At 47.8% G+C, this 6,370-nt stretch overlaps 1 pseudogene; it reads right to left on the bottom strand.

Annotated features, from left to right (window-relative positions):
- Window positions 1–2,442: 2,442 nt before the first annotated feature.
- Window positions 2,443–4,317, bottom strand: LOC140581376 (zinc finger protein basonuclin-2 pseudogene; annotated as a pseudogene).
- Between the last annotated feature and the right edge of the window lie 2,053 nt (window positions 4,318–6,370).

Genomic DNA, 6,370 nt, shown 5'->3' with positions numbered 1-6,370 from the left:
CCATCCAACCGCCGCCAGCGCCCATCGCCCCGCTGCGCTTTTGTCCGGAGTATTACTACGCTGTGGACTCTGATTCTGTGTGAACAGTGCGGATTTCGTGTGTTCAAAAGGGGGGGAGTGTGGAAGTAAAATTGGACATTAGTAGACCTGGGAGGGGAGGCATATTGGGTCTGTTATGTTTTAGGCCTTAAGCCAGAAGAGATTGTTTTGAATACTGTGTGACCTCGCTTTGGGATAGCTGTCTGCAGTTGGCTCTGCAAACAGGGGGAGAAACCACTTGCAGGAAGAGACTCGAAGCCACCCCAACTGGTGCACAAAAAGTTATAGCTTAATAAAGTAGTTGTTGTTACGCAATTGATCGCATAAGTAATCATGTTAATCATACTAATCATATGTTAACCAAGTATTTTCAGTGATTCAGGGACAATACGTCAATGTGTTATCAGAGAGGTTGATTTATAATTTTTCTACCACATTTTAATTAAAGTAAGTGAATTAAAGTTTAAGTAGAATCACTGTTGGTGTCCTCAATCTTTTAAATAAATATTTGACAGGGAGTCTTTTCAGTGTCAGCTCTGTGGTTAGCATGTTCATGTCACTGCCTCCTGGAACTGGCCTGATTTGTGAATGCCTCCTGTGATTGATGTGCTCAGGTGACTGCCTGTTGTGATTGGCATGATCATGTGACTGCCTCCTGTGATCATATGACTGCCTCCTGTGAATGGCATGATTGCACAACTGCCTCCTGTGTTTGGCGCGATCATGTAACTGCCTCCTGTGATCATATGACTGCCTCCTTTGAATGGAATGATTGCACAACTGCCTCCTGTGTTTGGTGCGATCATATGATTGCTTCCAATGATCATGTGACTGCCTCCAGAGAGTGGTGTGATCATGTGACTGGCTCGATTGTGTAACTGCCTCCTTTGGTATGATCACATTACTGCCTCCTATGACTGACATGATCATGTGACTGCCTCCTATGATTGCCATGATCACTGCCCCTGGTTTTTGTAAGAATCGTTTTATTTCATAAGACAAGAGTATTACGTATGTGAGGTGGGGTGGGGGGTGGGGCTGGGCTTCATTTCCACTTTGCACAGCTGCACTCATAACAACAGCGGGGACGTCACTACAGCAGCCTCATGCGGCACCTGCACCTTCATACGCAGCAAGCAGGTGGCCATGATAATGACTGGCATCAAGTTACTGCTGCAGTCCTACACCAAAATTCATACAGACACATCCAAACGCTGGTGATCTGGTGAAGTTTGTCTCCAGTGGCTACCCATACTTATGCACCACTAGTGACGGTACAGCACATCAGAACACTAAGTGAGGACCCAAAGTGACTTGTGGCCAGATTTTCTGGAGAGCAAACTTAAAACTCGTGCCTTACGCTTGTGTCCCCAGCCTGAAATATGAAAACACTTCATTTGTCACAGTTAAGTTCAAATACATGCTTGATTTTTGCAGTCTTCAGAAAGAACCTGGATCACCTTAAATGAAGCATTAAATGTAAATAATATAGAGATACAGAAATCTTGTCAACTTCTGGAGGGAACATTAATGAAGTAACAACTAAGCTTGGATATCACACTCTGGATGATACCTCAGAGATCACTCCCTGGGAACACCTCAGAAATCTCTCTCTGAACAATACCTTGAACAGCACTTGGGCTGCTCTTACGAGAGCTAAAAGCAGAGATTAATATTACTCTGCTTATCTGCTATTGCACTAAGACTCAATGGTTGTTTCAAATGGAATGCAGAAAATCAGGTCATCAGCTCAGGAGCCACACATTCTCTGTATCTGGGACCCACAAGCATTTCAGCATTTTCTTAAAACGCCTTAGAGGCAGGTGACCTCAAGACACACAAAATATTACACATCCCCTTGTAGACTTGAAAAGTGCAAGACTGGGTCAACATACAAATGTTCATATGTTCAGAAGCCAAAAGCATGCAGGCCTTCTCTGCATTGGTACATTTATAAAAGAATTTGAGCTTTTAGTCTGAAGTGTGCATCAAAGTGAAAATAAAGAAATCAAATGAGCTAGAGGCTACATTTTCCTTCAGTCTGAGAGCTGGAGGTGCCATGAAATGAAACAAGCATGGGCACTGACACCCTCAGTACATTTTTTACATGAAGAACCCTCTTGGATGTTATTTACAGATGAGGCTGTCATGCTCTGTTAATGGGTCATTTAAAAGCTATTATTACACTAATAATACACTGAGAAGGCTCTCTTCTTATTACTACCATTTCTGCGAGCAACAGTCACAAAAGAAGTGTCCGAACAGTTTCTTTGGAGATGGACGAGGGTTTCCATGGAAGTGACAGTCACAGGGACGCAGCAGCAACAGAGCTACCCATCCAAGCGCGTCTAGAGACTTCCACGAGTACAGTGTGAAAGTAAGAGGCCTGGGGGTAGGGGGCAGTCATTTGGCCACGTGCCGGCGCAGGCTGAGGTTCTGGCTGTGCTGGTTGCAGCTCTGCGTCGAGGAGAATGTGAGGCTGCAGCTCGGAACCTTGTGGCGCTGCATCTGGCACAGATGTACCGTCTTTAAGCGAGTGCCCTTGCAGCTGTATGGTTTGTGGCACAGCATGCACAGGACAGCACTCGGGTCGAACCCCTGGCCCGGCAGCTCTGGGAACCACCCCTCACCCAGTCTGCCCTGTTTGAGCCACCCTCCTCTTCGCTGGCCCCCTCCACCTCTCGCTGGTAGTCCGAGCTTCATCCTGCTCCAGCTGGAGAATGCTCCTCAGTGCCAGCCCAGGGCTCACCTCATCCCGGCTGGGAGATGCTTGGCTGCTGCCCCCACTGTGGTTGCTGTTGTTGTAAAGGTGGGAATGTGGATGGTGGCATCCCTGGGTGCTAGTCATTCCATTCAGGACCCTGCCCCCTTCCTCATCCTCCTCCTCCTCCTCTTTGTCGTCGAACACATCAGCCACACTAATGACCTCCTTCTCAATTTTCACTGGCATGCTATATTTGCGGGGCTACTTCTTGGGTGTGGGGTCAACAAAATGTTCCTGGATGCCAGTACCAGGCAGCTTGTGGCTGACAAGCCCTGCCTCGGCCACTAGAGGATTGTGGGAGCCAGAGGCCGAGGCCTGCTGCTCCATGAGAGACATGTTGTTAGAGGCCGGAGGGAGTATGGAGCTGGTGGGCAGGGAGACCGGTGAACTGACAAGATCCCCAGGGGACAACAGCGCACGATAGAATGGGGGTATCGGTTGTACTGGCTGGACTGATTTCAAGGATGGGAAGATCAGAGAACTTTGCAGGGGAGACTGCAGCATGGGCTCAAGCGGTGAGGTAGTGAAGCCAAGAGGTGGCCGTCCCGGGCTGGTCAGAGTCAAACTGCTTTTGGTGCTGGAGATGACAGATGTGCCAGAGCCAACGCTGGAGCGGATGAGGTCCTTGTCACGGTTGTTCCTCAGCATGGGCATGTGTAGTCGGGGGTTAGGGTTGGCGCTGTGCCGGTTGCGGCTGCGCAGGGAGCTGAACACCATGTTGCAGCCCTCGATAGTGCAGCGGTGCTTGATCTTCAGGTGCACAGCATTGTAGTGGGTCCTCTGGGAGCCCTTATCATAGAAGGTCTTTCCGCATGCGTTGCAGCACACTCGGCCCTTGAGGGAGATAGAACCCAAGTGCCCCATGTGGTGCATCTTGGAGGAGAAGGACGAGGTAACGATGCTCTTGGCTTGCTCACTCTTAACAAATGCATGTTGCTCACTCAGTCCAGCCGGCTGCTGCTGCATTGGTGCTTGCTGCTGTTGAGGCTGCTGGGAGGTGGGGGTCGGGGAGATGGTTGTTACGCTAGCAGGCTCAGGCTTAGGCTCGATCGCCACGGTGACACCGGTGCCCCCCAGGCTTGGGCTTTGCCCATTGCGGAACGGTGAGAGAGACACCTCCGACTCACTGCTCTCATTGGGGTCACTCAGGTTTGGCAGACTGGACTTCAGTGGCCTGTGACCTGGCTGCTCCAGCATGAGCCCATTTGGGGGCAGACCCAGCATGGGGGCACACACTGGGTTGATGTACTGGAAAGGAAGCAGGAAGACCAGGCTGTTGGGGATGTTCTCAAAGTGGTGTATAGTGGAGAGACTGCTGTTCTCGAGGTGCGTCAGCAGGCTGGGGCTACGAGAGCGGTTCTTGCTCTCGATGAAAGTCCTGATGTCAGAGTCAGTCTTGGATGAGGGCACTGCGATGGCCTGGCCTTCTTTCTCCTAGATGGCCAGTTCTCCTCCTTCTGGGACATGATAGTCCAGCGGTCCAGAACCTTGCCTGCAGCATCCTGAAGGCCATATCAAGGGGAACAAAGGTCACCACAAGAAGTCATTGATTCTGCATAATTGGCACAGCTGATTAAAGGTAAATAGCTGCCTGCCTGCAATGTCCAGGCCTCCTGGAGCAAAGACCTCGTAAATCTTAACAGAGCGACACCCCACACACCCTCCTTCTCCTAGCTTCCCTTTCAGTCTTCTTCTCCTGTGTCACCATGCAGGAAGTCATTGCATTCATGGATAGAGAACAGGAACGTTTTCAATCATGTCAACCGTAAAAACAACCTAGGGCTTTGGGGCACTTCTATTAGTCAGTCTCTGCGATGCGCGTCATTATAGAGAAGATGACCCACAGAAACACCTCAAAGTCTATTGTTTCTCAGCTGATCCATAGAAATGCCTCACAGAAATACAAATACAATGACTACCATAACAGAGGAAGACTGACCTCTAACATACACAGTTCCCAGTTACAGCGCACACACACACAGCACCCCCGGTTAGAGCTCACACACACAGACACTGTTACTGCACACGCACATTTTATGCTGCCGTCTGGTGGCCAAAATTGAGTACTACCATTTAAAAACATTAAAATGATATTTTCTGGTAATTGCAATACTTACATTCGGCCAGGAGATGGCAGCAAGAAAATGGAAAAATAATTTTCCCACGGTTATTATGATAATTCACAAGGTAAATTTATTGTGTATGTGTGTGTTTTACTGCACTTTGGGGACAATTTTATCAAATGTGATCTATGCAAACCCACACACACACACACATAGTGCCCAGTTACAGCGTGCGCGCGCACACACACACGCACACACACACGTAATCAGGGATCAGTATTGGGGCCCATTCTTTTTAATCTGTACATGGCTCCACTTGGGCGCATCATTACCAGCTGCGGGGTCTCATTCCACTGCTACGCCGATGATACTCAGCTCTACCTGAAGCTGGGTAGCAATGCGTCTGAGGCCCCTTTCACTTCATCAGCCCCTTCGATATCTACACCCATCACTCCCCCAACACTCACCGCCTGTCTGGATAAGATAAAGGCATGGATGGAGCAAAATTTCCTTCATCTTAACAGCTCAAAAACTGAAGTGATTCAAATTGGCACTCCACACCAAATTCAACAACAAAAAATCGTCACTATCTCTTTCTCCGGTCAGAACATCTCTCTTTCGAAAACAGTCACCAATCTTGGTGTTGTTTTTGACCCTCAACTTACTTTTGAAAACCATATCAAGCACATTTGCAAAATCTCCTTTTTCCATCTTAGAAATATTGCTAAACTCCGGCCTACACTCTCCCTTTCTGATGCAGAAAAACTGGTGCATGCCTTTATCTCCTCCAGACTGGACTACTGTAACGCGCTTCTCATCGGGATTCCTGGAATAAACATACAAAAACTTCAGCATGTTCAGAACTGCGCTGCCAGGGTCCTGATGAGAGTAAGGAAACATGAGCACATCACTCCCGTGCTCCGCTCCCTTCACTGGCTTCCCGTTACTGCACGGATCACCTACAAAATTTCCCTGCTTACCTTCCAAAGCCTGCATGGTGATGCGCCTGTGTATTTAACAGAACTCCTCACTCCGCACTGTCACCCACGCACTCTCCGCTCCACCAACACATACCTTCTCCAACCTCCCAGGACTCGTTCCCGTAACACTGGAGATAGGGCCTTTTCCAGTGCTGCCGCACGGCTGTGGAATGCCCTTCCTCTACATCTGAGGGCTCCACAGACTGTTACATGTTTTTAAAAAAACCTGAAAACATTTCTTTTTAACCAATGTTTTTAATGACTACTTAACTAAATGTTTTTTTTTTTTTTTTTTTTACTCTTTCACTGTTGTTTTTATTGTGATATTCTCTCACTGTCTGTATGCACTTTGAGATCTTCTTTGTAAAATGTAAAGTGCATTATAAATTAAATTTATTATTATTGTTATTACATACATATCTAATGTACAGATGGGAAAAAGGGAATATACTTGAAAAACTTTATCACCACCTGATTATAATCCTAAGGGTAATTTAACCCTAGGTCCCTAAACTTAACCACTG

The sequence above is a fragment of the Paramormyrops kingsleyae genome, chromosome 20 (assembly GCF_048594095.1).
Source record: "Paramormyrops kingsleyae isolate MSU_618 chromosome 20, PKINGS_0.4, whole genome shotgun sequence".
In the NCBI taxonomy this organism is placed as follows: domain Eukaryota; kingdom Metazoa; phylum Chordata; class Actinopteri; order Osteoglossiformes; family Mormyridae; genus Paramormyrops; species Paramormyrops kingsleyae.
The sequence above is the reverse complement of the archived record's forward strand: the minus strand, read 5'-3'. Positions and strand labels throughout refer to the sequence as shown.